The following is a 13,940-nucleotide window of genomic DNA, read 5'->3' on the forward strand; positions in this document are numbered from 1 at the left end:
TTTCGAAAAATTCTCGCTTCCTGAAAATTTGACTTCGCCATGGATAAAGCTCAAGTTAAGCTTCTCTACAACGAGAAGAGATATAAAAAATCGTGGTATATCTATTTGAGAAGAAGGAGATCGGGTGGTGGAGCTCAAGGAGTAGCTATGACAGAATTTTTAAAAAGGAAGAAGATTACTCAATTTAAAACTTAAAAAAACTAAAAAAAAATTGACATCTGACACAAATTCTTCTGTTCACGCGACTCATTTGTTGGGAAAAACACGCACTATCCACGTGGGCAAAACAGTGTGTATTAGATACACTTTGGAAAAATTGAGTGTGTAAAGTAATATTCGTTCCTAAAAAGTATGTAACATGGATTTGGGTCATAGTTCGGGAGTAACTTATGTATTTTGCCTTTTTGTTTCAGTATTATTCTATATGTGCAATGACTTTATTTCTCTTAAATGCATGTATATTGCTTGTATTCTTGGTCATATGTTTCATAGTTTGAGATTTCAAATAGTTATTTGTCAACAATTACACAAACAAACGCCTCCGTTTCTTGTTCACGTCTAGTTCTAACCAATAAAATAGTACTACTTGTTTTTCTCTTATCCTTTATAAAGTGGTGTCAGAGTTGGGTCAAGAAAGAATACTTCCACAATGGCAAAAAATCATACTGATTACCATAAATCTATTTGTATATATTTTCTCTTTTTGTCTTCTCGAGAGTTTATTAGAAACAACCTCTCTATCTCATCGGGGTAGAAGTAAGGTCTGCATATATACTATCCTCCCTAGACCCACTTGTGGGATTATATTAGGTCGTTGTCGTTATTGTTGTTGTTGGATTTTGTTATTAATAACAAAGAAGTGTGAATAAAAAATGGAGGGAAGTGAAATTTTGAATGAGTTCACTTTACTAATGAACTTTGTCCTTCGTTGGTAGAAGGAAAGAAAATCTTTGTGTATATATAGAGAAGCTCATCTTTTAGCTCTTAAAGAGCTAAGAAGAAGGCAAGCCTCGCACCGTCGTCACTCGGCTTCGGTTTCAGTCAAAGATTGATTGAACTTTTTGGACAAAATTCTTTTCAAATAATTAATTAATTAATTAAATTAATTAATTAAAATTCAATCCAGAATAACCCATGATCCGCGACCCACGACCCGGTCCGGTTTGGCCCGTTTTCTTTCCCGGATTATTTTAAATCCGTTTTAATTTTCCCGCAATATTTCCAACAGCTATGGCTGTTCTGAAACAGTGTCAAACCTGTTCAAACAGCTATGACTGTTCTGAAAGGTTGCAAACCTTTTCAGAAATAGTACCAAATTGGCTATAAATATTCCTTCAAATCTCAGAATATTTACTTACGAAATTTTCTAATAATCTTCTTCTTCTTCTGCACAAAAAATTCAGTGTGTTTTACAGCCTTCGAGTGGTTCGCTGTTCATCGGCGTTTTTGGTACCAACACTCCGGTGAGTTAAATCGTTCTATCCTGGGAGGATATATTCCAGAACTTCGGATACTTGAGGAGAATAATTTTCTTAGGACACAATGTGTATTCAGTGGGCTCGATTTGTTCCTATACCGTTTTCAAAATTTATTTTGAAGTTGAAATACTGTTTTCAGAATTTATTTCTACTAAATTTCTGTTTTTGTTTTCAGAAAGTTTATTATTTTATTTGTTTACGGCAATACAGATTAATAACAGTTGTACAGTAACTGTAACCAATAACAAATCTCATCCTCACATAAGATAATCAACAATTTTTTTTTAAAAAAAAATGAATTTTACACCAAACCAATAAGAACATATGTGACATAAGTTAAAACAAAAGTTTACAAGAACATCAAGAATCCACCAGCAATTGCCAAGAACAAATTATTCGAAACACCCCAAGTCATCATCCTATGAGAAGATGACAGCGACGTAGAATCCGGAGATGCTACAGCCTACAGGTATAGCTTTTCCATTATCAGCATCAGGACTATCGGCGTCCGGGGCAATATCTACTACTGGTGCTGGTGTTGGTAGTATATCAGTCCCAAAAATTGCTTCAGGAAGTAAAACTTTATCCACCTGATAAACAGCAACCGGGTAAGTAGCACGAACCGCGCTACTAACTTTAGTATTAGTCCATCCTGAGGTAAGGTGAACGGTCCCGGACACATCAGTGAAGTTCAAAGAATATAATTCTCCTCCAGCAAATGTATAAACAGGGCTAATTTTACTAAGGTTCTTGAAATCAGCTAAACTATAGTAATGTGGCAATGCATGAAAAAGACAAAGGGATTTAAGTTGATCAGCAGTGAAGTTTGAAAGTGATGGTTTCTTGAGTTTCGAAAAGGCTGAGTCTTTAGGTACAAATTATGTGATTCCTTCTTTTGTGGTATTGGCTTGGTTTTGGAATGTATCGATGACTTTTGTCGATTCGAGGTAGTCGAGGAACGTGTGGAAAGGGCCTGTTACTGAGAGTAATTCAGCTAAGTTTGTGTATTCTGGACCTGGTGCTGGTGCAGGAGATAGATTTGGAGATCCAATTGCTTGGCCATTTACTGAAGTTGAAAGGGTTAATATCATACTAATGAATATGGGAAAAATGGAATAGTCCATTGCTGATATAAACAGACTCTGCAAGTTAAAGATCTATGGCTCAATCATTAAAATCTCAGCAAATCGAATACAAAGTTTGCATCTTTAACATGAAGGAAAAGCATGGAAAATTTAGGTCAAATTCACGTGTCGTCGCTGAACTTTACTCACTGTAACAGTAGTCACAAAACTATTATTTGATAAATTTAAGGAAACTAAATTTGCGGGTCTTCCGGAAAGAGTGTCAAGGTAGAGGTAGGTCAGCGTATACTATATCCTCCCAGACCCCACTAGTGAGATTACACTGGGTTTCTTGTTGTTACTATAAAGTAACTAAATTATGTCTGCATTGTGTTAATTCAAATACTATCATGGGACTTTACCCACTGTAACAATCAAGTTATCAAACTATTTTTTGTCAATGAATTCTCAACAGAGTATATTATCTTTCCAAGTTCAAAATGCTTGTAATTGAAGCAAAATTCGAAAACAAAAAAGAAAGAACAAAAAAAAAAGACAGCCCGGTATACTAAGCTCTCGCTATGCGCACAGTCTGGGTAAGGGCTGGACCACAAAGGTCTATTGTACGCAACCTTACCTTGCATTTCTACCAGAGGCTGTTTCCACGGCTGAACAAAGAGGCAGATCTACCCCATACACAAATTAATAAGAGGACATAATGAAAAGAAAAAAGAAATGGTGCATAGAGGAAATAAGGGAAAGTGAAGCTGTTAGAAACAAAGAATGATCAGAGGGAAAATGCAAGGACAAATTCAAAGAGTGATAATGAGAGAACTGACCTGAGACAATAAAGCTCAGAGAAACAAAAAAGGATTAGGGACTAAAGGGTATGGAACTGAAGATGCAAAGAGAGACCATATAAAGAGAAAGGTACAAAATGTAGGAGTAGAAGTTCAAGTCTTATACTTGAGATTATGATTGTTTTCACTTTTGTTGTTTCCTATTTTGAGGCCTACACAAGTCCCCACTTGACAGTAACTTTGATGACATGACTTTAAGGAAAAGAGTTTATGTGAGTTGGCCGATCTATGTCTTTTAGATTCTCAATTAATTTATTTTTGGATGTTTCTCCTTAAGTCTCCAAATTTGTACTCTTCAATTCCCATCTTTCCATTTTTTAATGTTCTTGTTATTCAGTCATCATATATTCGAAACTTACTAACTCAATTAATTCAAATTCATGATAGAAATTTCTCCATTCCTACGACTTCGGTTAACGGTGAGAGATCTTATATATACATCAGACCACAATTTTTGATGGTTCGTAGAAGGCCTCACGACGATATTTTAGTGCATCCTACTCTATTTTGTGGGCTCAAATTTGAGAATTTGGTTAGGGTGAAATGATCTTACCATTCCACCATATACTTTGTGTAATTTCATCTCTCAATCTAACACTTTACTTTTGGCTTACTAATTATATGATTTATTGTTGTCTTCAGGATTTTTCAATATTATTTCGTCTTTCTAATACCTTCGTCCTAAAATATATACTCCGTATTTATTATTTTTTGCTTCTCACGTGTAAAACAAAAATGAACTTTGAACTTTGAACGTATAATCTCGCTAATTTGATATGAGGAAACTTGCAACTTATAGGACCGATTAAAATAATGTTTATAGTTTTACAAATCTGCAATAGTATTAGGGAGATATAAATTGATAAAAGTACTCTTGAAGACATGTTTTTACCTTACAAAAGTTATGAATTTTATCAAACTTTAAGCGATTTATGTCCAAATGTGTACATATTAAATCATTACATAGTGAATCGATGATGTCTTACCAAATTAAAAGTAATTTATTTTCCATGAAAGGAGTAATTAATTGTGAATTTTGCATACTTTATTTATGTTTGCTTACACTTTGTGCCTTAGAACGTGCCTGTTTTAAGTGTAAAGCCCTTTTAAATTTGTCTTAATACAAACAATATTTCTTCTAGTTATATTTTCCAAATAAAGATACAATAAAACTAACTTAACCAACAAAGATTACGAAAATACTACTTCATCTTTAACCAGAGGTCTCACGCTCAAACCCCGACTATAAAACCGTCTTTGATAAGAAGCGTTTTATCATTTAAAATAAAATTTTCTTGGCGCGAATTCGAATTAGTCGGGTTCTAAAACAATACCGAGCATCGGATGGCCTGGGAACCTAAAAGAAAAGGAAAAACTAATTTTAAATAGTATCATCGTATTCTAATTTACCAACGATAAAAGAATGGAGAATGATAGTCCTGCTATTAGCTGAGCTGTTTAAAGCAAACTACCAACTTAGAATACAAATATCAAGTACGTAATTAATAAACTAAGATGGGCCAAAATTGAATTGGCATTGTCCTTATTCACCAATAGCTTCACGTGAAGAACAATCTAATGCTTGTTCTTCATTTCTTTAAAGAAAATAAATAATGAATTTAAGTTTTGTACACTAATAATATAAAAAGTTTTTATGATTAGTGCAATTTAACTATTTATAACAAGTTTTCGATTTGTCAAACTATCATATAATATTCGATATGAAAAATTATATATTATTGTAGGTCAATTATGTTTGAGGATATGAAAAATTTATACATACTATTAAATCATAAAACTTAAATGAAAATAATAATAATAATTACTTGCTCATGAACTTAGAAAATAATAAGTTCAAATGGGGACAGCTGTGGTAGTTCTTTACATAGACAAGCCACAAAACAATAGACATCTTGGTCAAATGGAAATAATAATTCGACCGAATTGAGGTTCCTAAATGGTAGTAAGAATGAAGGTATAAGAAAATGGACACATGTTAGTTGCTTTGTTGCAGTCAAAAACAAACCAAGTTCTTTGAACCCACATTTATTATATTTATCGTCAAATGTTGTGATGGGATGAATAAGATTCTTTTCTCCTTGATTAGATGTTTCAGTAGGAGCATTAGCTAAGGAAAAAAATACTCCCCTCTTAAAAGATCTTACGCGACGCAAATTCAAATTAATCGGAACTTCAATACAATACCTGATATCACGTGAGAAACAAAAAAAATCATTTTCTTTAGTAAAGAAATCTTTTAATCCTTCCTTTTAGCATTTTTATAATGTGATTTGGGTTCTTCATCAACTAATTCTTTTTGACAATTTTCGCTTAAATAAATAGATTCACCAATTTGTGGAGGTGACTCAAGATTTATTAATTTAATCTTTTAAATGAAAAATTTAAAAAATTTAAAAATTACACGAAAAGGCTATAAGTTGCAATTTTCTTACCAACACAAAATAGTTCATTTTAAAATGCTAGACAAATTTCACTTAATTTGACACTTGGCAAACAAAGGAGTGAAGATTTTAGAACATCCGAGTAATTTCTTATGTCATATCTTAAGAAATTTTGTGCTCATATATACGTAATTAAATAAAAGTTTCTCTTAAATATTCATATTTTACTAAGTCATAATATTATAGGCGGCAGAGCAGGATATCACGCGTATAAAGTTAAATGAATTATGAAACAAATCGATCAATAATCTAGTGCAAATATAGGTCGCTAAAACGTCCATAAATAAGCACCTCTTCAAGCTTTCAAATAATATTGTTGTGGAGGTTAAATCGACTTTAACAAAAAGGGAAATAAACACAAATAATGATGTCATTTTTTAATTTTTTATTTTATTTTTAAAAAGAGGCAGGTAACGAATTTAGGAGTGTTTTAGCTGGAAACACCTGTTTGGTTTGGATCTCATAACTATGAAAAGTAAGAAAAGTGGGCGAAATGATTTACCTTTAGTCAAAATCCTTTGAGTGGAATTAGTTGCTATAATATTTGCCATATAACATATACAATATTTAATTTATAAATCTGCAAATAGCAAATCCATGGTGGATTGTCACTTGTACAAATGATTAGTAAGGAAAGCCCATGCTTCGCATGAGCCCAATACACTATACTAATATTTGCACGAAATTACCGGGATTTGCCATAAAATATGATCGATCATTAGAATTTTTGCATTATGACTTTATATTATGATGATTGCCATGATTTCTGGCGCTTCAAAGTTCTGACGAGCAAGCTTTAAAATTCTGACACGGGGTTATTTTTTCAAAACTTTTCTTAACTGGATCAATATCTAAGTGGTGGCATAAAAAAATCCTACTCGTGCAAAATAATACTTTTGTTATGAAACAACTCTTATGTTATAATCCATTTTCAAAGAATCCTAAAGTTAATCTTAAATCGCCTAAAATCACTGAAAAAGAAAAATTATTATAGTTTTGTTGGTCCCAACTATTACCGAAAAATTAAATTTGAAAGGAGTTTGTTTCATGATAATATTGGGCTAATTCGCATGAGTAAATTTTTTATGAACTTTTACATATCGACAAAATTGGTATAAATAGAATTTTATTTATGCTGAATGTCTATATTTAGAGAGATTCTAGAGTTTATTATTTGGTGGCTAAGTCACTCTCTCCCTATAAATAGAGGGTTCTATTCCATTGTAATTCACCCCAAAATTCAATAAGAATTTCCTCTCTCTCTTTCTCTGCAATATTGTTCTTCTACTTTTATTGTTTTATTACACGTTATCAGTACGAGACTCTACCGTTTCAAGAAGCTCTTTAAGAAGGTTAAGGTATAACTTTTCTCATCTTTTTAATTATGACTGACATTATGAAAATAAAGTTCGTTGCCCTTGAAATTTCGGGCAAGAACTATATGACATGGGTGTTGGATGCTGAAATCCATTTAGATGCAATGGGTCTTGGAGATGCCATTAAAGACAAAAATAAAGCATCCACCCAAGATTGTGCTAAGGCCTTGATTTTCTTGCGTCATCACCTTGATGAAGGATTGAAAATAGAATATCTCACAGTCAAAGATCCACTTGTTTTGTGAAACGGCTTAAAGGAAAGATATGATAACTTAAAGTTGGTCTAGAGATTTAATTTGCTATGAATCTGTCACTATGGACTATTCCGTTAACTGATAATTATGGAAAGCCATTATAAATTCAATATCATACTTGGAATGAATATTTTTAAGATTCTGCACTAGACTCTTATCAATCCCATCATCACTTGTAAGTGGAGTTTAATTTTCTTCTCCAGAAAATTGAAGGTATGTAGTCTTCATATCTATGTGTTGAATTGTGATGACCCAAAAGATCATCACTCGTTTTAAAACGAAATTCTGTGTTTCCAAGGCCTTGAAAACCTCATTTAGAGTCACCTCGATTTGCGTACGCAGTCCATGCGCGTAGCTGGAAAGCTTAAATGTGAAAGTCGGTGAAAAATGATAAGCTTTGACTGTAAAATGAATAAATTTGACTTCAGTCAACGTTTTGGGTAAACGGACTCGGACTCGGATCCGTGATTTGATGGTCCCGAAGGGTCCGTAGGAAAATATGGAACTTGGGCGTATGCCCGAAATCGAATTCCGAGGTCCCAAGCCCGAGAAATGAATTTTTAAAGGAAATTGTTTAAGGAAAATTGAAATGAAATTTGCTTAGAACATGATGGTATCGGGCTCGTATTTTTGTTCTGACGCCCGGTACAGGTCTTATATATGATTTAAGACGTTTTTGTGGAATTTGGTGAAAAACGGATGTCATATGATGTGATTCGGACTTAAATCGCAAAGTTGATGTTTAAAGAAGTTTTGAGAAAATTTCATTGATCTCGAGATTTAATTTGATGTTCATGATGTTATTTTGATGATTTGATTACACGAATAAGTCTGCAGGATGTTTTTGAAGATTTTGTGTATATTTGGTTTGGAGCCCCGAGAGCTCGGATGAGTTTCGGGTAGGTTCCGGGATGCCCTAGGCCCAAAAAACACAGTTGTTGCAGGTTCAGCGAAGTTGCAGGTCTCTGAACCCGCCACTGCAGTCCGTACAAAAACGTGTGCGACTGCGAAAGGGGGCCAGTGCGGTCCGCGGTCGGCTTTGTGTGGTGCGCGGAGGCCTGTGCGGTCGCAGTCCATTTCGTGCGGTCCGCACAGGGCACTGGACCGCAGTACCCTCAGGAAGGCCTGTGCGGCCGCCGTCCATTTTGTGCGGTCCGCATAGGGGGTCTGAGAGGGGTATAAATATACGGTATTTTCAGTCATTTTTCATTTTTCAAAACCTCAAAAACATAAGAGGCGATTTTTCAAACACCCCTTCTTCTCCAAAACGTTGGTAAGTGATTTCTAACTCATTTTCTTCACTCCTTAACATCTTTTAACATGATTTCAACTCAAAATCAATGATCTTCATGGGGAAATTGGGTGTTTTGGGTAGAACCTAGGGTTTTCAAAAATTGGAGATTTGGACCTCGATTTGAGGTCCGATTTCAAAATAAATTATATATTTGAGTTCGTGGGGGAATGGGTGATCGGGTTTTGGTTCAAACCTCAAGTTTTGACCACGTGGGCCCGATTTTGACTTTTTGGGTAAAAACTTTGGAAAACTCATTTTCATGCATTCAAATTGATTCATTTAGCGTTTATTGATGTAGTTAAGTAACTTGTGGCTAGATACAAGCGAATTGGCGGTGGAATCAAGGGGTAAAGCTATAATTGAAACTTGAGTTGTGTTCGAGGCATCGAGGTAAGTGTTTGGTCTAATCTTAGCTTGAGGGATAATGAGTTGAGTCCTATTTGCTAATTGTTTCTTGTTGAGTACGACGTATAGACATGGTGACGAGTATCTATACATTGGTGTCGAGCATGACCGTGAGTCCTAAATTGATACTTGTTGTATTCTTAAATGATACTACGAATGCTATAGTGGGTGAATTCTTGATAATGAGTAAAGACTTAAGTTTATTTTCGTGGAAGATACTTATGAGTGAGAAATTATGATAATTGAGATGAGTAGGAGTTGAATTAAGATTGGTTATAGCTGATTCTCACTTGCTGGGTTGTATATACTTGTACTGTTAAATTCCCTTGCCGGGATAGTGTAGTTTATTGTTGACCCCTTGCCGGGACTGTTATTATGATCACCGTTGACGGTATATTTGGGATGGGTTGCGCGCCGCAATATTATTATATATATATTTATGGATCGGGTTGCACGCTGCAACAAATATTATATTGTATCGGGTTGCACGCCGCAATAGATATTATATTAGATCGGGTTGCACGCCGCAACAGTTATATATGTGGATCGGGTTGCACGCCGCAACAATTATATATGTGGATCGGGTTGCACGCCGCAACAATATTAAATTATAAGGGATCGGGTTACGCGCCGCAACAGTATTGTTATTGTATTGTTGTAGATATTGAATTGTCCTTTCATATCTTATTAAGTTGCTGTTGGATTTGGTATGTTTCCCGAAGCATGTACCCCCTCCCATTTAAACTGCTTATTCCTATTTATTTTTCGCCATATGTTATATAACTGCACAGGTTTATCTGGAGTCCGTTCCTAGCCTCGTCATTACCTCGCCGAGGTTAGGCCAGATACTTACCAGCACGTGGGGTCAGTTGTGCTGATGCTAGACTCTGCACTTTGTGCAGATACCGGAGCAGCATTGGATCAGTAGCTTGGGAGCCAGTCTTCAGTCCATCGAGATTTCGAGGTAGTCCTGCAGGTGTCCGCAGGCCCGACGTCTCTTCTATCTATTATCATGTTCTATTATCACTTGTATCCGAGACAGGCTACCATCAATTGAGGATTAGGGCATCCGATATCCCTAAGACAACTTTTCGCACTCGGTACGGGCATTATGAGTTCTTGGTGATGTCATTCATGTTGACAAATTCCCCGGCAGCTTTTATGGATTTGATGAACCGAGTGTTCAGGCCTTATTTGGACTCGTTCGTGATAGTCTTCATTGATGATATTTTGATATATTCCCGCAACCAGTAGGAGCACGAGCATTATCTCAGAGTGGTTCTTCAGACTCTGAAGGATAGTCAATTATATGCTATATTCTCGAAGTATGAGTTCTGGTTGAGTTCAGTTGCATTCCTGGGTCATGTCGTGTCATCAAAGGGTATTTAGGTTGATCTGAAGAAGATTGAGGCAATCAAGAACTGGCCTAGTCCAGCATCAACTACAGAGATTCGGAGTTTTTTGGGATTGGCAGGCTACTATCGTCGATTTGTGGAGGGGTTTTCATCTATCGTAGCCCCGATGACCAGGTTGACCCAGAAGGGTACCCAATTCAGATGGTCGGACGAGTGTGAGGCGAGCTTTCAGAAGCTCAAGACAGCTCTGACTACGACACCGGTGTTAGTTTTGCCCATAGGTTCAAGGCCTTATACAATTTATTGTGATGCATTTCATATTGGGCTTGGTGCGATGTTGATACAGGATGGCAAGGTCATTGCTTATGCTTCACGACAGTTGAAGATTCATGAGAAGAACTATCCGAATCATGATTTGGAGTTGGCAGCCATTGTTCACGCATTGAAGATTTGGAGGCATTATCTGTATGGCGTGGCATGTGAGGTATTCAAGGATCACAAAAGCCTTCAGTATTTGTTCAAGCAAAAGGAGTTGAATTTGAGGCAAATGAGGTGGTTGGAGTTGTTGTAAGATTATGATATCACCATCTTATATCATCCGGGAAAGGCCAATGTGGTGGCCGATGCTTTGAGTAGGAAGTCAGCCAGTATGGGCAATCTTGCTTATATTCTGGTCGGTGAGAGACCGCTTGCTTTGGATGTTCAGGCTTTGGCCAATCAGTTCGTGAGGTTGGATGTCTCTAAGCCCAGCCGTGTACTAGCTTGCACAATCACTCGTTCTTCGTTATTGGAGCGTATCCGAGATCGACAGTATGATGATCCCCATTTGTGTGTCCTTAGAGATACGGTGCAACGCGGGGGTGCCAAGCAGGTTACCTTAGATGATGATGGAGTTTTGAGATTGCAGGGTCGGGTTTGTGTGCCTAATATAGATAGGCTCCGAGAGTTGATCTTAGAGAAGGCCCATAGTTCCTGGTACTCTATTCATCCAAGCGCCGCGAAGATGTATCAGGATTTGTGGCAGCATTATTGGTGGCGTAGAATGAAGAAGGATATCATTGCATATGTGGCTCGGTGTTTGAATTGTCAGCAGGTTAAGTACGAGCATCAGAGGCCTGGTGGTTAATTTCAGAGGATTGAGCTTCCCGAGTGGAAGTGGGAGCGGATCACTATGGATTTCGTTGTTGGACTCCCGCAGACTCGGAGGAAGTTCGACGCAGTATGGGTCATTGTTGATAGGCTGACCAAGTCAGTGTATTTCATTCCTGTGGTAGTCTCCTATTCATCTGAGAGGTTAGGTGAGATCTATATTCGGGAGATTGTTCGTCTTTATGGTGTGCCTGTATCTATCATTTCAGACCGAGGTACGCAGTTTACCTTGCGGTTCTGGAGAGCAGTTCAACGAGAGTTGGGCACTCAGGTTGAGTTGAGCACAACATTTCATCCTCAGATTCTTGAGGATATGCTCCGAGCTTGTGTTATTGACTTTGGAGGCTCGCGGGATCAATTTTTCCTTTAGCAGAGTTTGCCTACAACAACAACTACAGTCGAGTATCCAGATGACTCCTTAGGAGGCTTTATATGGTAGGCGATGTCGGTTTCCGATTGGATGGTTTGAGCCGGGAGAGGCTCAGTTGTTGGGTACGGATCTGGTTTAAGAGGCCTTGGACAAGGTCAGGATTATTTAGGATAGGCTTCGTACAGCTCAGTCCAGGCAAAAGAGTTATGTAGACTACAAGGTTCGAGATGTGACTTTTATGGTCGGTGAGCGGGTGTTGCTCCGAGTGTCGCCTATGAAAGGCGTGATGAGATTTGGGAAGAAGGGCAAACTTAGCCCTAGGTTCATTGGTCCATTTGAGATTCTTGATCGAGTGGGAGAGGTGGATTGTAGGCTTGCATTACCGCCGAGCTTATCAGCCGTGCATCCAGTGTTTCATATGTTCATACTCCGAAAATATCACGGCGATCCATCCCACGTGTTAGATATCAACACTGTCTAGTTGGACAAGGACTTGTCTTATAAGGAGGAGCCGGTAGCTATTCTAGACCGGTAGGTTCGTCAGTTGAGGTCGAAGAGTTTTCCTTCTGTTCGTGTTCAGTGGAGAGGTCAGCCTCCTGAGGCATCGACCTGGGAGTCCGAGTTCGATATGCAGAGCCGTTATCCCCATCTTTTTCCCGACTCAGGTACTTCCTTCTTCTGTTCGTTCGCGGACGAACGATTGTTTTAGAGGTGAAGAATGTGATGACCTTTTGGGTCATCACTCGTTTTAAAACAAAATTCTGTATTTCCGAGGCCTTGAAAACCTCATTTAGAGTCACCTTGATTTGTGTATGCAATCTGGGCGCGTAGTCGGAAAGTTAAATGTGAAAATCGGTGAAAAATGATAAGTTTTGACTGTAAAATGAATAAATTTGACTTCGGTCAACGTTTTGGGTAAACGGACCCGGACCCGTAATTTGACGGTCCCAGAGGGTCCATGGAAAATATGGGACTTGGGCGTATGCACGGAATCAAATTCCGAGGTCCCAAGCCCGAGAAATGAATTTTTAAAGGAAATTGTTTTTTGAAATTGTTTAAGGAAAATTGAAATGCAATTTGCTTAGAACATGATGGTATCGGGCCCGTATTTTTGTTCTGGCACCCAGTACAGGTCTTATACATGATTTAAGACGTTTCTGTGAAATTTGGTAAAAAACGGATGTCATATTACGTGATTCGGATTTAAATCGCAAAGTTGATGTTTAAAAAAGTTTTGAGAAATTTTTATTGATATCGAGATTTAATTTGATGTTCATGATGTTATTTTGACGATTTGATTGCACGAATAAGTCCGTAGGATATTTTTGAGGATTTTGTGTATATTTGGTTTGGAGCCCCGAGGGCTCGGGTGAGTTCGGTTAGGTTCCGGGATGCCTTAGGCCCAAAAAAACACAGTTGTTGTAGGTTCAAAGAAGTTGCAAGTCTCTGAACCCGCCAGTGCGGTCCGCACAAAAATGTGTGCGACCGCGGAAGGGGGCCAGTGCGGTCCGTGGTCGGCTTTGTTCGGTGCGCGATGGAGGCCTGTGCCGCCGCGGTCCATTTCGTGCGGTCCGCACAGGGCACTGGATCGCAGTACCCTTAGGAAGGCCTGTGCGGCCGCAGTCCATTTTGTGCAGTCCGCACAGGGGGTCTGAGAGGGGTATAAATAGACGGGATTTTCAGTCATTTTTCATTTTTCAAAACCCTAATAACATAAGAGGCGATTTTTCAAACAACCCTTCTTCTCCAAAACGTTGGTAAGTGATTTCTAACTCATTTTCTTCACTCCTTAACATCTTTTAACATGATTTCAACTCAAAGTCAATGATTTTCATGGGGGAAATTGAGTGTTTTGGGTAGAACCTAGGTTTTT

At 37.6% G+C, this 13,940-nt stretch overlaps 1 pseudogene; it reads right to left on the bottom strand.

Moving 5' to 3' along the window:
• Positions 1–1,735: 1,735 nt before the first annotated feature.
• Positions 1,736–3,449, bottom strand: LOC107762489 (fasciclin-like arabinogalactan protein 7; annotated as a pseudogene).
• Positions 3,450–13,940: the final 10,491 nt, after the last annotated feature.

This window comes from Nicotiana tabacum, chromosome 8 (genome assembly GCF_000715075.1).
Source record: "Nicotiana tabacum cultivar K326 chromosome 8, ASM71507v2, whole genome shotgun sequence".
Classification (NCBI taxonomy): domain Eukaryota; kingdom Viridiplantae; phylum Streptophyta; class Magnoliopsida; order Solanales; family Solanaceae; genus Nicotiana; species Nicotiana tabacum.